The sequence below is a fragment of the Ictidomys tridecemlineatus genome, chromosome 3 (assembly GCF_052094955.1).
Source record: "Ictidomys tridecemlineatus isolate mIctTri1 chromosome 3, mIctTri1.hap1, whole genome shotgun sequence".
NCBI lineage: Eukaryota > Metazoa > Chordata > Mammalia > Rodentia > Sciuridae > Ictidomys > Ictidomys tridecemlineatus.
The window spans coordinates 210,689,400-210,705,145 of record NC_135479.1 but is presented as its reverse complement, the minus strand read 5'-3'; the positions used below and the strand labels follow the sequence as shown (position 1 = coordinate 210,705,145).

Below are 15,746 nucleotides of genomic sequence, written 5' to 3'. Positions count from 1 at the left end.
CATTGGTTTTTCACCCTAGAGTGGAACGAGCCGACGTCCACTCTGAGAAGACGCTCCAAGCCCGTCACAGCCCCGGTCAGGTTCTGCGAGCCTGTGAAGCCGGCTGCAGCAGAGCACGGGGGCAGTTTGTGCTGGTGTGGCCCATGAAAGACCTTGGGAATAACTCCAAGTCCTCCGTGGGTGTTGAAGGCACAACCTGGATTACAAACGGGGAGGATGGGCAGGTGGGGGCACGCAGGTGGACAGCTGAGTCACCGCTGTATTTGCATGGCAGCCTCTGATTGGCTGCTGGGTTGCCCCGCCCACATGAGCTTTGCACCTGGGAAACCAGGTCTCCACCACCTGTTCAGCATCTGCTGGTGGAAGAAACAGCAGATCATCCTCCAGCCGGGCTCTGCCCCTAGGAGATCAGCCCTTCAGAGTGGATCTCCTCACCTCTAACGTAAAAATGTAGCAGAATTGGAGGATCAGGCAGAGACTTAGCTGGACAGGAATGTGCGAGTTAATGGGCAGCAATTCAAAGTTCATTTCTAGCGAGGGACTGAAGGGAGCGATTGGACTTTGCACAGAAGGTGGGTAGTTTGTTTGTTTTCACTTAGGATTGGCGCTTCCTAAATACTAAAATCACTTTGCCATGTGAGAAGACATCTGGGAATACAGATCCAAAAGAAAATCAAAACCAGTGCCTTCCAACCGAGAGCGTTATGGAAACCAGCCTCCGGTGAACTTGACAACCACTTAGAATTCGTCTCCTGAAGCTGGGGGGAGGCTGGATTCCAAATGACTCTGCCTGAATAAACAACCTTCTTCACCATCGGAGATATCAGGGGGAAAAATGATTTATATGACACATGTAGGCTTGATATTGCAAATCCCCTCTTCAATGAACTAAATTCCAAACCCTGTTAATCACTTGTGTAGGGTGTATATTTGGATGTGACGTAGCTACAATTAGGCATAATTAAAGCCACCCACTTAGAGCATGCTGAAAGACCAGCATTTAAAAATAGGAGCTGAGTAATTAGGATCATTAATAGGAACTGATTGTTTAGTGATAGCTCAAAATAAATAGGTATCAGCAGTTTTCTGTTTCCCATGAAAACACACAGAGCAGAGCCCAGTTTCCTTAGAGGGAACCCTGAACCTCAGGGTGGCTCTTGCTCCTCATTTCCCTCTTATTTGATGATGGTGGCTGGTTCAGAGCATTGGTGTTAGGCTGCTGAGAGTCCATGCAGCTGCTTGTGGGTGTTGGAGGAAAATGCTCCACCCTGGCAGAGCAAGCCGTGGGGTTCAGCCTCTAGTCCCTTGCAGGTGCCCTGCCTGAACATAGTAGGCGGTGGCCCTCCTGGGGCAGAGGCCTCCTGCAGCTAATTCTTCGTCATCTCTAGTCCTGTGGTTACTGCATGGATTTTTCTGAGGCCACAGTGAATCTATTGATGCAATTCCTGGCTCACCCACAGCCTATTACTACCTGCCCTTAAATAAACAGCTTATATACACATGCTGCCACTGTTTGGGATGCTTCACATGCTTCTGCCTTCCTGGTGGGCTTCAGGTCACCCAGTGGCACATGCACTGAGACAGTGGCAACTTTCACAACAAGGAGATGGCTGGCCTCAGGAGTGAGAAATCCAGATCTGGTGCCAGGTGGCGATGGGGGTGGGCTGGGGACAGGGTGGGAAAGTCAGAGGCTGGATTCTGGAATGCATTGCCTAGTTCGAAGTCAGTGGAAAAAGGAGATTTTTTCCTGGCCATGATTTTTTTTTTCTTAGTCTTGAGATGGATTTTATTCACAGGAATCTAGAGTGTGTATGTGTCTTATTAGGCAACCAACCACATGAGAGGCTAAGCTCCTATTCCTTCATTTCATTTTATTTCATATTTGCAGTGCTGGGGATCAAACCCAGGGCCTCACATGCTAGGCAAGTGCTCTACCACAGAGCTACACCCCAGCCCTTCCTGCCCTTCCTGATGGGAATGGTGCTTGTCCAGTGATGAGCAGGTTTGCTCTGAAGTATGAGATGGTGCCTGACTTAGCCACATGGGTTGCAGCCCTGCTCTCCATGGTCTAACAGGCCATCCCTGGCCTCTCTGGAAGGTCTGTGATGTCCAGGGAGCTACAGTTCAACCTGATGTCATCGTGTCACACGTGGAATTAATTTTCCTGCAACTTTTTCAGGGGAGAGTGAAATGGTTCAGGTTAGGTTGAGATTCACAAGAAAAGGATGTGATCTGTAAGTGAATCAAACAGGGCTTGTGCCTGGTATGGCCAGAAGCAGATCCCCCTGAGAGTGACGTGGCGCGGGTTCTCAGCCTCGCTGTGCTGACACACGGGTGTTACTGACTTTCTTCCTCATGGGAACTGCCCTGTGCGGAGCAGGATGTTTGGCAGCGTCCCAGCCTTCACCCACTCAGGCCAGTGGTGTCCCCTCCCGCCCTCACCCTCAGTGTGACAATCAAAGATGTTTCTGGACATTTTCAAATGTCCCCTAGGGTTGGGGGCTCCTTTCCCCCCTCCCCCGCCCCGTGAAGAACCTCTGCCATAACATGGTCCACCAGAGTGGGGAAATGAGCTTCACCCTTCTCAAAATTTGTTCTTGGGGTGTGCAGGGAATCACTGGATTTCAAGATTATTCATACTCTTGGTTTTTCATTTTCTTTCTGGTTTATTTCCCCAAATATTAAGATTTAGGAGTTCAATTACAGATGAGCTATTCTCTCATACTATGTAAAGTCTCCAACTTCAACTGACTCAAAATAAAAATACAAAATTCTACCAGTTCTTTGACTCTTTTCTGCACTGACAATTTCTAATTACCCATCACTATTGATTCTCATCAAGGCCACTTTCTCCCGGTCTCAGAAGAGACACTTCCCACATTTATAGCGATGAACCTTACCTTTAAAATCAGCTGATGGGTTGGGATCCTTTTTAAAACCTACTGCTATCCAGTCCTCGTGGTGTGTCAAATTAATGTGCTGCAAATTGTATGGTGGAAACAGGCGGTGTCTCCCCCGGGCACACTGTAGTTGGTAATCACCTCTCTATCCTACAGGGCTGCTCTGAGATTACTTCATTACAATTACTCTCTGAGATAAATCTTACCTCTGATGTGGAAAGAGCTCCATAATGCGGTGAGTGAAAAGGCAGGCGTTGGACTGTGTGTTTTTAAATAAGATGAAACTAAACAAAATGATACCGGGGCGTGTTTGCAGGGGCACGGGGACCCTACAGCTAACGATGCTCCACCACATGTCAGAGCAGTTCTTTCTGGGAGACCGAATGCTGAGCACAGGTGAGAGCTGGGGGCAGAGAAGGCGGCTGCACCGCTAATTCTACTTTATAGGCTCTATGTAATTTTAAGTTTTTCTACCAGCAGGTACTATCCTTTCACTTTGAATCAGTGAAACCCCCTTTCCCCTTCTTTGTCTATCACAGGGATGCTGTTTTCAGTTTCCGTTTGAATAGGGGTGTCACATCTTGCCTGAACAATTGCGTTTAGGGCTACCGTGACACTGTCCTCTGGGTGTGTCCAGCATTCCTTCCGAGTGGCAGCAGGGGCAGCAATCAGGGCAGGGTCTGCAGGGCTTCCCCTGGCTGCCCCCAGCCCCGAGAGCACCTGGCTGCAGGCAGAGGTGGAGAATGGGTGGCAGATGGACGTTAGCCAGCTGGGGCTGTGATGGCTGACCACGAGCGAACCTACAGATGCTCACAGCCAGCCAGGCCTCAAAGTTGTCACTGTTAGTGTTGGGAATTGAAATAAGGACAAGAACAAATGGACCATGGTGGTGGTGGGGGGGGGTGGTGGCAGCAAAACTTAAGTCCTGCCCCTGACCCCCCCCCCCCCCCGTGAAGGTTGTATTCATTTTTCAGGCTCCTGGGACACAGTACCTCACACTGGGCAGCTGACAAGAACAGAAATGGGTTGTCTCACAGTTTGGAGTCCAGAGGTCCATGATCAAGGTGTGTGCAGGCTGCACTCCCTCAAAAACCCTACCTGAGAGTCCTTCCAGCCTCCTCGAGTGCCAGGCATGGCCCCCTAGTCCTGGGCCCTCCTGGCTTGTAGGCACATTGCTCCTCTCCTGCCTTTGTCACCACATGGTGTCTTCTCTACCACGTGTCCATCTCTTTCCCTCCTCTGTTCCCATAACGACACCAATTGCATTGGATTAAGGACCAGTATGACCTCATCTTTACTAATCTCATCTGCAAGGATTTTATATCAAAATAAGGTCACATTTGGAGGTACCAGGATTGGGCTTTAAGGTGCACTCGGAGAGACACACTGGGCTCTGCAGGGCTGTGTTCTGAGCATGCCCACCACTGCATGGGACTCGGATGAGGCGGCTGGGGAGGGAACAGAGTCCCCTCCCGAGGTTTCCTCTCGGCAGACCTAGTGCTGGCATTTCCGAGGCCCCTTCCCATGGCCACTCCAGGTGCCTGAGCCTCTGTGCCCACACGTCCTTCTCCCTAATCTGCTGCTCCCCAGCCTTGCTCCTTGGCCCAGAGAACTAAAGAAACATGAGGATGTTGGTCCAGACCCCAGCCATGAAGGTCTCTTACGGGCAGAACCTCCGTCACTCCTGACCCGGCACCTCTCTGCTCCACCGTGTCTCCAGCAGCTGTTTGGTTGGGTTGCTCTGGAGAGAGGGTGGCAGTGAAGGACACTGAAAGTTGAATATGACATGAGTCACAGAGTCCTCCAGTGCGCTCTCCAGAGCTCAATAGCCGCCATGCCCTACTGTCCCCACTGCTGTGGAGTGGACTCCAGTGGGGGAGGTGCCCAGTGCTGGCCCCAGGCATCTCCCACTTCTGACCTGTCACCTGGCCCGTTTTCTCTTCTCTGAGGGGCAATGTTGGCTGGCACAGCATCCTCTGGGCCCTCAGGGTGGTCCTGGTCATCCATAGACCCTTCTCTCCCCACACCTCCACCTCCTGACCCCGATTTCCTGTGTCCTCGGACAGGACCTCGTCATGAAGCCACTGTCGTGTTGACCCGGTCAGCTCTGCAGCAGAAACGGGGACGCTACAGCCAGGTGTGTAGAGGCCCTGCCCTGCTGGGCAGCGTGGCGGTGGTGATGTCCCCGAGGCTCTCTGCATTTCAGTTTACCTCAGAGGAACTGCCCAGGGGTCTCCAGGAGGACTGGATGAGACGGTCGGCTTAAAGCCCCCGGGGGGACAAGGGCAGGTGGACACCTCTCATCCACAAAGGACAACTAATGTGTGTCAGGCAGAAATGCATAAGGACGAAGGGCAGCGAGGACAAGAGCAGTGAAGGGTCCGGAGCCGGGTGGACGGTGGCGCTGGGCTCTGCCGACTCAGGGAAGCCGAACCCTCCCCAGGGGTGTGGAAAGTCCTGGGTACCAAACTCCAGGGCTCAGACCCGAGCAAGTGGGCATGCAAGGACCTGGATCAGGAGGACAGTGAGGGCCGTCCGAGAGGCAGCTGACCCCTGGGCATCCGCACACACCCTGGAGGGGCCTGGAGACTTTTTCTCTGGAGAGACCGTCACTGGGGCTGGTGGCACAGAGGAGCCTAGGAGCTGTCCCCCACAGTGGGACTGCACAGGACACAGGGCACAGGTCCCCTGCTCCCTAAGGTGGCAGCCAGACATTCACTCTCCAAGCAGCAGGCTGGAAGCGTCTTACCAGCCTCCAGCCAGACCACACTACTGGGGCTCCCGGGGGGCGGGGGGGGGTCTCCAGGATGGCCCCATGTCGACGTGTAGACTTTAATCTGTTTTCTAGTTTTCCCAGATCAAAAGTAAGCACCAAGGTAGAACCGACTGCCTGCCAAGCACCGGTGGGAAGTGAGGAGAGGGAAAGATAAAAATACATCAGGCTTTCAACAGCCCCGGGGGCCATACACACAGAAAGAGCTGCTCCCCGGGTAGGAACAACCCACATGTCCATCAGCTGATGAATGGACCAGTGTATTGTGCTCTACCCATACAAGACAACGCTCCTTCCACCTCAAAAGGAACGAGGGACTGACACATGGTGTGACGTGGAGGAACCTTGAAAACATGATGCTAGGGGCAGAAGCCAGACGCAGAAGACCAAATTCCATAGGGTCCATCTGTATGAAATGTCCAGAAGAGGCACAGCTGTGGAGACAGAAAAGTGCCTTCCTGGTTCCCAGGGCCTGGGGGGAGGGGCTGGGAATGACTGAGCAGGGATGGGGCCTCCTTTGGAGGTGGTGAAAATGTTCTGCAATGGATAATGATGACGGTGGCACAACTCGGAATACATCAACCAAGGCTGAATTTCATGTGGATTATTTCTCAACTTAAAAAAAAAAAAAAAAAAACCTGGAGGAAGCAGACTCTGCTTACTTACTATTAGTAGCAGGCAGATGGGAAGATTTCTCATCTATGCATCAAGAACGGGAGATTACAAAAAAAAGCAACACTCAGAAAACAACAAGGACAACCAAAGGAGCTTGGGAATGTCATGACATGATGGGTGACATCCAAGACCTAAAGCAAGGTTGGAAGGTAGTGTTGGGAAAGTGTCAGAAAGAGACACAGCTGCAGAGAGAAGAAACGGGAGGCCCGCGTCCCAGGGCAGCAGCTCCCAGGTAAGGGTTTCCAGAGGAGAGAGCAGAGATCAGAAGGGACTTGTCCAGCTGCAGGACACATGCTTGCAGGTGAAAGAGGCTCAGCACAACGGATAAAAATAGACCGACACTAAGGCACTTTATTGTGCAATTTCAGGACAATGAAGGCCAGAAGAAGATCTTAACAGCCTCCAGGGAGAGGAAAAGAAGGCACCGCACAAAGGCTGCCTTCCTGGCAGCAGCTGTGGGATCTGTAAGATGATGCAGCTGTCTGCAGTGAGAGCATTTCCCACTGGATTTCTAGACCTGAAGAAACGGTCCATCACGTGCAAAGGCAGGAGAAAGGCATCTTCAGGAATTTGGGGTCCGCAATTAGAAGTAGCAGATTAAATGTTCATGCTGCAAGGATCCTGAAAACAGTCCCAGGGAAGAGGCAGAAATGTCACAAGATAAGCAGCATGTGGCGGGCAAAGTCAAGTGCTGGGGGAGCACACACTGCCCTGGCGTGGACGGGGAGAGGGGCAAGGGAAGAGGAGGGGGGCCAGGGAGAGGGTGGAGAGGAGAGGGGGCAGGTGGCCTTGGACCTTCTACTGAGATCATCTGGGGATATGAGTTCAGCTTTGCAGAGTCTGAAGGGCTTTCCCTGGCGCAGTGAGAAACTGGCTGTGCCTGGGAAGCCTGGCAGTGGCACTGGTGCGGGAGTCTGCTTGGACTGTGCGGAGCCCCGCAGGCCAGAGCTTTAACAACAGACCGTGTGCGTGTGTGTGTGTGTGTGTGTGCGTGTGAGAGAGAGAGAGAGAGAGAGAGAGAGACTGGGGATTGAACCCAAGGGTGCTCTGGGCCCTGTCTTTCACTGGCAGGACGCCCCTCCCCTGCATGCCCATGTGGTTGTCCCCTGGGTGTGTCTGCGTCAGGCCTCCTCTTCTCATGAGGACAGATGGGATCAGGGCCCCATGACCTCCCGCTACCTTCATGACCTCTGCAGAGGCCTTCTCTCCAGATAGGAGGTGCTAGGGGCTGGGTCTCAAACGGGATTTTGGTGGCAGGGGGACCCTGCAGCCCCCAACAGCTGGGAGGATGGCCTGTCAGGGACTGGGTCTCCCACCTCTCCCTTGCGCAGCACTGAGCCCTCAGGGGCCTTTGAGAATCGGGGTAGGGCCAGCTGGACGACCCGGCCTTCCTCTCAGGCCCCTGGTCTATGCCTTGTTTGATTTTATTAAAATCGTTCCTTCTAGAACCATCCTCCACTTCCCAGCAGGAAGCACTTTGGTGGGTTTATCTCAAAATGCCTCTCCAGGAGCACCCAGGCTTATTTCTACCCGGTAGGCTGAGTATTTGGGGCGGGCACAGATTTTTCCTGCTGGATCCTAGGAAGAGGCTGACTGGGGTCCATTCTCTTGAACACAGGTCAAGAAAGGAGACGTCAACCCTGCAGCTCCTTCTCCTCAAACCCTGCCTAACATGCCTTTCACCCGAGGAACATGGGCCATTGAAGACAAGCAGAAGCATGTGCGTGTGCACGCGCGCGCGCGCGCGCACACACACACACACACACACACACACACACACACACACACACACACACCCCTGAGGTTTTGGGCAGGGTTGAAACAAAGGCTGCTCTTTTTATTTTTGCTTGGTGTCTGGTTGTGGGTGGTGAATAAGCTCCTTTTCTTGGATGAGGGAGGCCCTCTGCAGCCTGGGCTCCAGGGCCTGCCGGGGAGCAGTGTCTAATGAGTTACTGGAGAGTCAGAGGTTTTGTGGGACTGTGTGGGAGGACCAGTCGCTCTCTGATGAGAAACTGTGTCAAAGTTGTTGGCACAGCTGATGGTCCATGTTCACATGCAGACTTGGAACCCGACCAAGCCTGGGGGTGGGGGTGAAACTCTTCTGCCATTTTGCAGAACGGCATCCAGCAAATGTAGGATAAGCACTGGCCGATGTTAGGAAAGCCCCAGGAACTACTGACCCAGTAGATAGAGTCTGCTTCAAGCTGGGAGAGGCTTCCAGAAAATTCAAGAAACATCCAGGAATTGCTGGTTGGCGACATTAAGTGAATGGAGGCATCCTGAATTTTTTTTTTTTTTTTTTTTGGCTGTAACCAAATTGTGTAGTCATGCATCTCCTGTTTGGCCTCATGGGTGCAAAGGTGAGACAGACGTCATCGTCACTGTTGTCAGGGGTTTATGGGTAGAAGGGGGGGAACCTGCTCAGGATGAAGGACAGCAGAGATGGCTCTTTTGATCACAAGACTGCTGAGGTCCATTGCCAAGTAGGAATGACGCATGGAAATTTCCTTGCCAGCGTACCCCATGTTAAATGGACTTGCCTTGGAAATTTGCTGTGACCTTGCATGTGTGTTTGAGAAAGGTGACCCTGCTCAATGACCAGGGTGGATCCAGGATTAGGATGTATCCTGCAGGTTTTAGGAAATATCCGGGTTTAAGATAATTCAAGTTTAAGGCGTTCCCGGTTTAAGACAATAGGGGTTTTAGGGAAGTTGGAGGTTGAAGATTATTGCTGCTGGGATTAGGGTGTTCCTGCTGCTTGTTCCCGAGGAGTTCTCGTGAGATTCAAATGGGATTTTGGGAAATAAGCCTCGTGGAGTAGGTGAAGTGTGCGGGAGATTTTGGATTTCCCCTGAACCTGTGTGGAGGCCGGTGTGAGTTCGGGAATAAAGAATTGCTGTTTGAATCTACAAGTGTGTGGTGGCTCGTGATTCTGGTGCCCAGCCAAGACTGTGGCACAAGACAAGGCAGGGTGGATGTGTGATCCTGCCCAGTGTCATTCTCCCCACTCCCTGTCCCCTTTCCTGCTAAGCTTCACCCCTTACCCTGCGTTCTTCTTCTTCAGGGCACATGCAACACTATGGCACATCTATTTGTTCACCGTGGCCCTGGTTTCTTGACCCCACTGGTCAGTACATTCCACCCACCAGGGAATGGCTTTTCCTTATCCCCAGCACTTGGAGCCAGGCCCAGCACATACTGGCTCCTACAAATGTGTTGTGTGGACAAACACTAACCAGGGAAACCAACACGAAGAGGCACCACCAAGGAAGGGGAAGAGTTTGGGGAGTCCAGCAGCCTAAAGGGAGTGGGGCCTAGGGAGACTGGTTCCTCCAAACCATGCAAACCTTATTTCACATGAGGAGAGAGAAAATACTGTATTGCCCAGGATTGCTTCACAGCTCCTTCCTGAAGAGGCGACCCAGGACACAGAGCACGTGGAGGGCAGGGGCTCGGCCAAGGAGGGACCATCTGCAGACCCACGGACCCTGAGGCCTGCCCACATCTTGCAACACAACAGAGGTTTGCCCGCGAGTGTTTTTAATACAGCAGAGCCTCTAACGAAGAACTCATTGATATGAGTGTTAGAGGCTGAGCCGCGAGGGGCAGCCTGCAGGAGGAAGGAGGCTCCCTTGGCCCCTTTTCCACTCCACTGACTTAAGCTCTTCTGAGTTTTAAAAAATGGTGTGGAATTACATAGTGGGCAACATTATGTACTAGGTTTTCAAAAAAGCCAAGTGGTTATCAATTTCATTAGAGCCAGAACTCTGAAAAATTGTGAGATAGAAATCCGTCATTTTGAAAGAATACCAACAATCCTAAGCAAGTTTTTTTTTTCCCTTAAAACATCAGAGGAAACACAGTTAGTAGCTAGTTTATGAAAATATTCAGTCTTATCAACAATGAAATGGAAAATTAAGGGAAAGAATCAACTTTATCTGTAAAATTCATAGTAACAAAAAAAGAGAGAGAGAGAGAGAGAGAGAGAGAGAGAGAGAAAAGAACAAATATTACAATGCTATTCTCCAATACTGGCAAGGATACTATAGGGAAAAAGATGCTGCAAAGAAGGAGAAGCAGGGGTTAATGTTGGCTGTGTTGTGATGGAGAGGTTGGGGATTGATGTCTCCTTGGCTTGGTCTGGAAGAGTGGCTTTGTGAAACCCACATGCCACGGCTGTGTGTGTGCACAAGGCTGTATGGAGCTCCAGCTGGCTGTGGTAGGGCAAGCTGCCGCCCACCCACACAGGTGAGCACAGTGATCCAAAGAATAATGGAGGCACTGGGAACTTGCAAAAGCCTCCTGACAACTCCATCTGCTTCAGAACAACTTGCTTAGGGTATGGCTAAAAATGTGACTCGTTTCTGTTACTTGTGGAATCTGCTGGGTTTTTTGTAGGTATTCTTAGAACTTGTGCTTCTTTAAGTTTGTTCATGATCTTAGCACACTCATGGAGAGAGAATGCTGTCGTGTAATTAGCAGGGGGTGAGCCTGCTACTGACCCCAGCCACAGGAAGGCAGCAAGCAGGCCCTAGACACAGAGGAGGGAGAACAAAGGCCAGGTTCCAAGTAACCGAGTGGAGGTGCTGGGGGGTGTGGGGGGATAGATTTGCAGACCTTGTTGAAAAGAACAAATATTGATGAAGACTTAGTGAATCGTGAGCCATTGTGTTAGCAGAGACCAGAACTAACTTGTCAAGAGTCGGGGGCCCTGGAGTGGCCAAGCAGAGCCAGTGAAGCCCACATGGCCAGGAGGGAAAGACAGACAAAGCCAAAGAGGAAATGAGAAACGGCCCTAACTCTGAACCCCAGAAAAAGCAGAATCTCCTCGGGGCCAACATTGGGCCACTCTGGTGATCCCCTCCGTGACTTCCGTATAAGAGAGCATTCCTGTAATGCCACTTGTGATTTGCCTAGTGGGTGGGATTGAATCCAGGGCCTTGTGCATGGGTGTGATCTGACGTCATGGCCGAGCTTATCAGCCCTGAACCAGCAGGAAAACGGGTGTGATTCTTTCCTCCAACACGTGATGTTATCACTGACCCAGGCCCACAGCTGGAGCAGGAGGGAGCAGTCCGTGGCACAACTAGGGGAGAAGTAGACTCAGGGTAGTCAAAAAAAATTTTGGTAAAATGTCTACATCAATCTTAGAAGCATCACAAAGACGAGCCAAGAGCGGAGCAGCCAGGTGGGTACATGAGGAGGATGCTGGGTTCCTGAAGCCTGGGCCTCGGCCATTTTTTTTTTTCTTCGATCCTGCAGAAAATCTAAAAGATTGGGAGGATGACTAAGGTGCCCAGGTCATCAGGAGGGCAAGGGCAATATGAAAAATAAGAACAGAAGCAAAAACCTGTCATGTGGCTGTAGAGCAAGCACCGAACAGAGGAGTTCAACAAAGTCAAAAAGTAGTTCTTCAAAAAGACTCATGACATGGATGAATCCATGGCAAGGTAGGTTATGAGGGTGGGCGGGGGAGAAAAACAATATATAAATAACCAATATCAGGATTTAGAAAGGCAATCACACCTCAAAAATACTTGTGGGGCTGGGGATCTAGCTCAGCCGGTAGAGTGCTTGCCTTGTATGCACAAGGCCCTGGGTTCAATCCCGCTCCTCCTCCCCCACGGATTATGGGTCAGGGATAGAGAGGATATTATGGTTAACTTTATTATAAAACATTTAAAAATTAAGATAATAATGGACAAATTCCTTAAAAAACATAACCTATCAAAATGACATTAAAAAAAATAAAACCAGATTAGTCCCTTAACTGTTAAAATAAGGAGATCCAGGATTTAACTCTGTCCCCTCTCCAACAATCTCTGGAATTGGATGGCTTCACTGGCACATCTAACAAGTAGTGAAGAGATTGTTTTGTTGGGTAGAAAAAGAGAAGCGTTTTTCAACTGTCCCTAAGAGCACATCCCTGATACAGAAACCTGACGTTACAGGGGAAGACGGTTACAGACTAAGCTCATGAATGAACATAGAGGAGAAACCTGAGAGGAATCCTAACAGATTCTCACAGCCAGCAACATAGGAGCAGGACTGCATCTCATGACAAGGCTGGGTTTACTCCAGGAGCGCAAGGCTGCGATTAGTCAGCTTTTCGTCACTGTGACACAATACCTGAGAGAATCAAGTCCAGAAGAGGAAAGGTTTACTCTGGCTGTGGTTTCAGAGCTTCCAGGGTTGTCTGATCCTGATGCTTTGGGCCTGTGGCAGCTCAGTGACATATGGCAGGGGAGGCCTGTTTCCCTCACAGGCTGGGAAGCAGAGAGACAGGCAGGAAGGGACTGGATTCCAGCGTCCCTTCAAGGGCACACCCCTGGTGACCAACTTCCTCCAACGGGGCCCCACCCTTCAGGGTTCCACCACCTCCCCACTGAACCACAGACTAGGGGACAAGCCCCCAACACTCAGGCCCTTGGGGGACATTCTTGAATGTCAAAATTGCCGCTGTCAAATATTTGAAAAATCGATCATTGTGAACTTAACCGCATTAGCAGAATAAAGAAGTAAAACAATGTGATCGTGTCCGTGGGTACAGGGAAAGCGTTCTGCAAAACTCGACATTTGTGCATGAGAAGTAGACTCACGTAGGGGCGCAGACAGGAACTGCCTCGATTTGTCTGTGGGTAACTGGAGAAAACGCACAACAGGTCATCTTTGATGGTGAAATGTCCAAAGCCTCCCCTTTGAGACTGGCAGCCAGCCGAGGACCTCTGTGAGCTCACTATTTCTATCCTCCCCTACGCTGGAGGTCCTGCCAGTGCAGCAAGGTCGCGATCGGAAACACAAGACGTGGGATCGCAGAGAAAGAAATAAAACCGTCAGCGTTCACAGTGACTTGGGTAGATAGAGAATATATAGAGGTACGTAGAATTTTTAAAAAGTAAAAAGAAAAATAGAAAATTAAAAAATTAATTAGGATTCAGATAAATTATCCATAACAATAAGCGAGTTTAACAAAGTTCCTTGATATAAAGTCTATACGCAAAGCTCAAAGTACCCAACAGAAAAAGGAACGGACTCAAAGATACTTGACAGAATGTTCAAATGGCCAATAAACACAGGCAAAGAGGCTCACGCGTTAGCACCCAGAAAAGAGCGGGTCGTGGCGTGCTGAGAGGGCGCAGCGTGTTGGGCAGAGGAGCAGAACAAACAGCGTCCATGCCGAGAACTGCTGAGGGAGGAGGGTGGAGGGAGCTCTCCTCTGTCGCCTGGCTCTGGGAGGGGGAGAGGCTTGGTCTCACCTGCTGAGTGGGCGAGGGGCCCTCCTGCTCAGCAACCCCACTCCTGGTGCAAACCAGCAGGAAGGCAGGTCTCGTCCTCCAAGAGACTGGCCCAGGACTGCACAGCCCATGGTTCAGAGCAGCTTTGGACAGGAGACCACCTACCCACCCACCTGCCAGGAAGTGGACTCGGAGACGACATTCTCTTCACACGATAAAGTCCTGTTCTGCCACATGAATGACTCTCCCAAGCCTAAGGACCAAAAGAAGCAAATGTTCAAGAAGATGCATGTAGAACGCCATTTATGTAGACGGTGGAGGACAGTAACTAGTGTTGAGGGAGCCTGGCTTAGGACGCAGGACCCAGGAAGGGCCAGGACACAGAGCTTACCGTTCTGACTTTACAGTTGCCCGTCAGTGTGGAACGGTTCACAGAGCCCAGGTTTTAAAAATGCAACGTGATTTGAGTGCACGGTTGGCGATGTTCAGGTGTCGATCACGAGCCAGGAGACACCGGAGCAGGGTGTCTCGACGCTGGGTGCACCTGTGTGCGGTAGTTGGTGGCCATGCTGAGACACAGCGCGACTCCCTGGTGAACACAGAGGGCGGCTGATCAGTCATCCTGATCCTCTGTGTGCAGGGCACTTCTCCCACAGCCCCTTCCCTTTTCCCTCCTTTCTTCCTTCCTATGAACAGAAAGGTCAGAGATAAAATGTTTTGACACATTTTAAAATTTCCTGCTCTCTTGAGACAACAGGAAACAGCAGAGGAACCTGACCTAGAATAGATTTTTGAGTATCAGTTGCAATCGTCAAGGTTAAAGGCAAAAGATGTGCATTCCGTGAGCGGGGGAACCTTCCCGGGTGGAGCCAACACACAACTTCTGTGGCTCCTGGGGAGCTGCACCCAGGGCAAATGCATACCCAACTGCCTCGCCCTGGGATGGCCAACAGACTGGGAGTCGTCCTCCTAGCTCAAAGTGGGAGGCCAGAGGCCTCAGCAACGGGGCTCGCCTCTGCTTCTCTGGGAGCCTGTTGGTCATGATGGTAGGGGGGGTCTGCAGGTGTGCTGGGGCCTTCCGAGCTTCTGGGGTCTGTCTGCACAAGTCAGCACTGTTCTCTCCTCCACCCTCTTGGGTAGGAAGACGAGTTATTGCTCCCATCTGCCACACCAGGAAACCCAGGCTCAGGAACCGCCAGGTGGCTTAGGGAGAATCCCGTCTGCAGCACGTCAACCCAGTGCTCCGCACCCTTATCTTGGTAGTTCTCAAATGCTGGTCCTTGGGGTGATTCCGAGGGGTTCAGGAACCTGTAACAGCAACCAAACAATACACAGTCTTACTGCCATTTTTCTAGGTGTGTATTTTGCATGTAGTGAAAGACAAAACCTCTCAATGTCATTAATAAAACCACAGTGCCTTCGTCTTCTTTTAATAGGTAGCGTCACAAATACTTATGGAGCACCTACTATGTGTCAAGAAACCTGGGAGATAGCACTCGGGGTTGAATCCACCTGCCACTAAGCTACAACCCTGGTCTTTTTAAAATTATGATTACTATTTTTTTAGATTTTGAGATGGTCTCATTCAGTTGCTGAGACCGGTTTTGAACTTGTGATCCTCCTGCCTCAGTCTCCCCCGTTGCTGGGATTAGAGGCATGTGCCACTGCCCCCAGCAGAGTTTGTGGTTTTTTTGTTGTTGTTGTTAGGAGAAAAAGTGGATCAATGAGCCAAGCAAAGCTTCGAGAATGTCAAGTGTGAAGGAAACAGGGCTATCCAGGGGGATGCCCTGATGGAGGTGAGGGCGCTGGAGAAACCCAGCACGCCACAGAGCACCCCAGGACTCAGAGGTACAGGGGACGGTTATAAAAGGCCACATCCATTCCTGAGATGTTGTCCCTCCACAAGTCCCGGTGGCAGGAGAGAAGTGATTTCAGGGGAAATGCTTTGTAAATGAAAGATGATCAGGACAGTCACACGGGAGTTTTCCTTGATTCGGCGGGAATCACACTCGAGAGTCTGGCCTGACTGTGGTGTGCATTCAATAAAGAAGGGACGGTTTAAGGAATATTATCAAAATGCTTTTGAAGCGTAGGTGGATCCCAAATAATAGGCATTACCCAGAGGCACTGATTTGACAGACAAAATGTTAAAGTTGTAAATTT

General features: G+C 50.9%; 3 long non-coding RNA genes across 4 annotated transcripts; 2 read left to right on the top strand and 1 right to left on the bottom strand.

Annotated features, from left to right (window-relative positions):
• Positions 1-325: 325 nt before the first annotated feature.
• Positions 326-7,070, top strand: LOC120890454 (uncharacterized). 2 transcript variants are annotated; one of them, XR_013437037.1, is made up of 6 exons: positions 326-572; positions 3,057-3,296; positions 3,857-3,964; positions 4,967-5,037; positions 5,749-6,580; positions 6,717-7,070. It is a non-coding gene; the product is annotated as an uncharacterized LOC120890454 (long non-coding RNA). The 2 variants fall into 2 exon arrangements; XR_013437036.1 differs by having other exon boundaries at positions 5,749-7,070.
• A 61-nt stretch (positions 7,071-7,131) lies between these two features.
• LOC144376496 (uncharacterized) lies at positions 7,132-9,260 on the top strand. The gene is made up of 2 exons (XR_013437038.1): positions 7,132-7,881; positions 7,967-9,260. It is a non-coding gene; the product is annotated as an uncharacterized LOC144376496 (long non-coding RNA).
• A 4,130-nt stretch (positions 9,261-13,390) lies between these two features.
• LOC120890389 (uncharacterized) lies at positions 13,391-14,259 on the bottom strand. Its single transcript, XR_005734595.2, has 2 exons — positions 13,975-14,259; positions 13,391-13,836 (listed from the first exon to the last, which is right to left on the bottom strand). It is a non-coding gene; the product is annotated as an uncharacterized LOC120890389 (long non-coding RNA).
• Between the last annotated feature and the right edge of the window lie 1,487 nt (positions 14,260-15,746).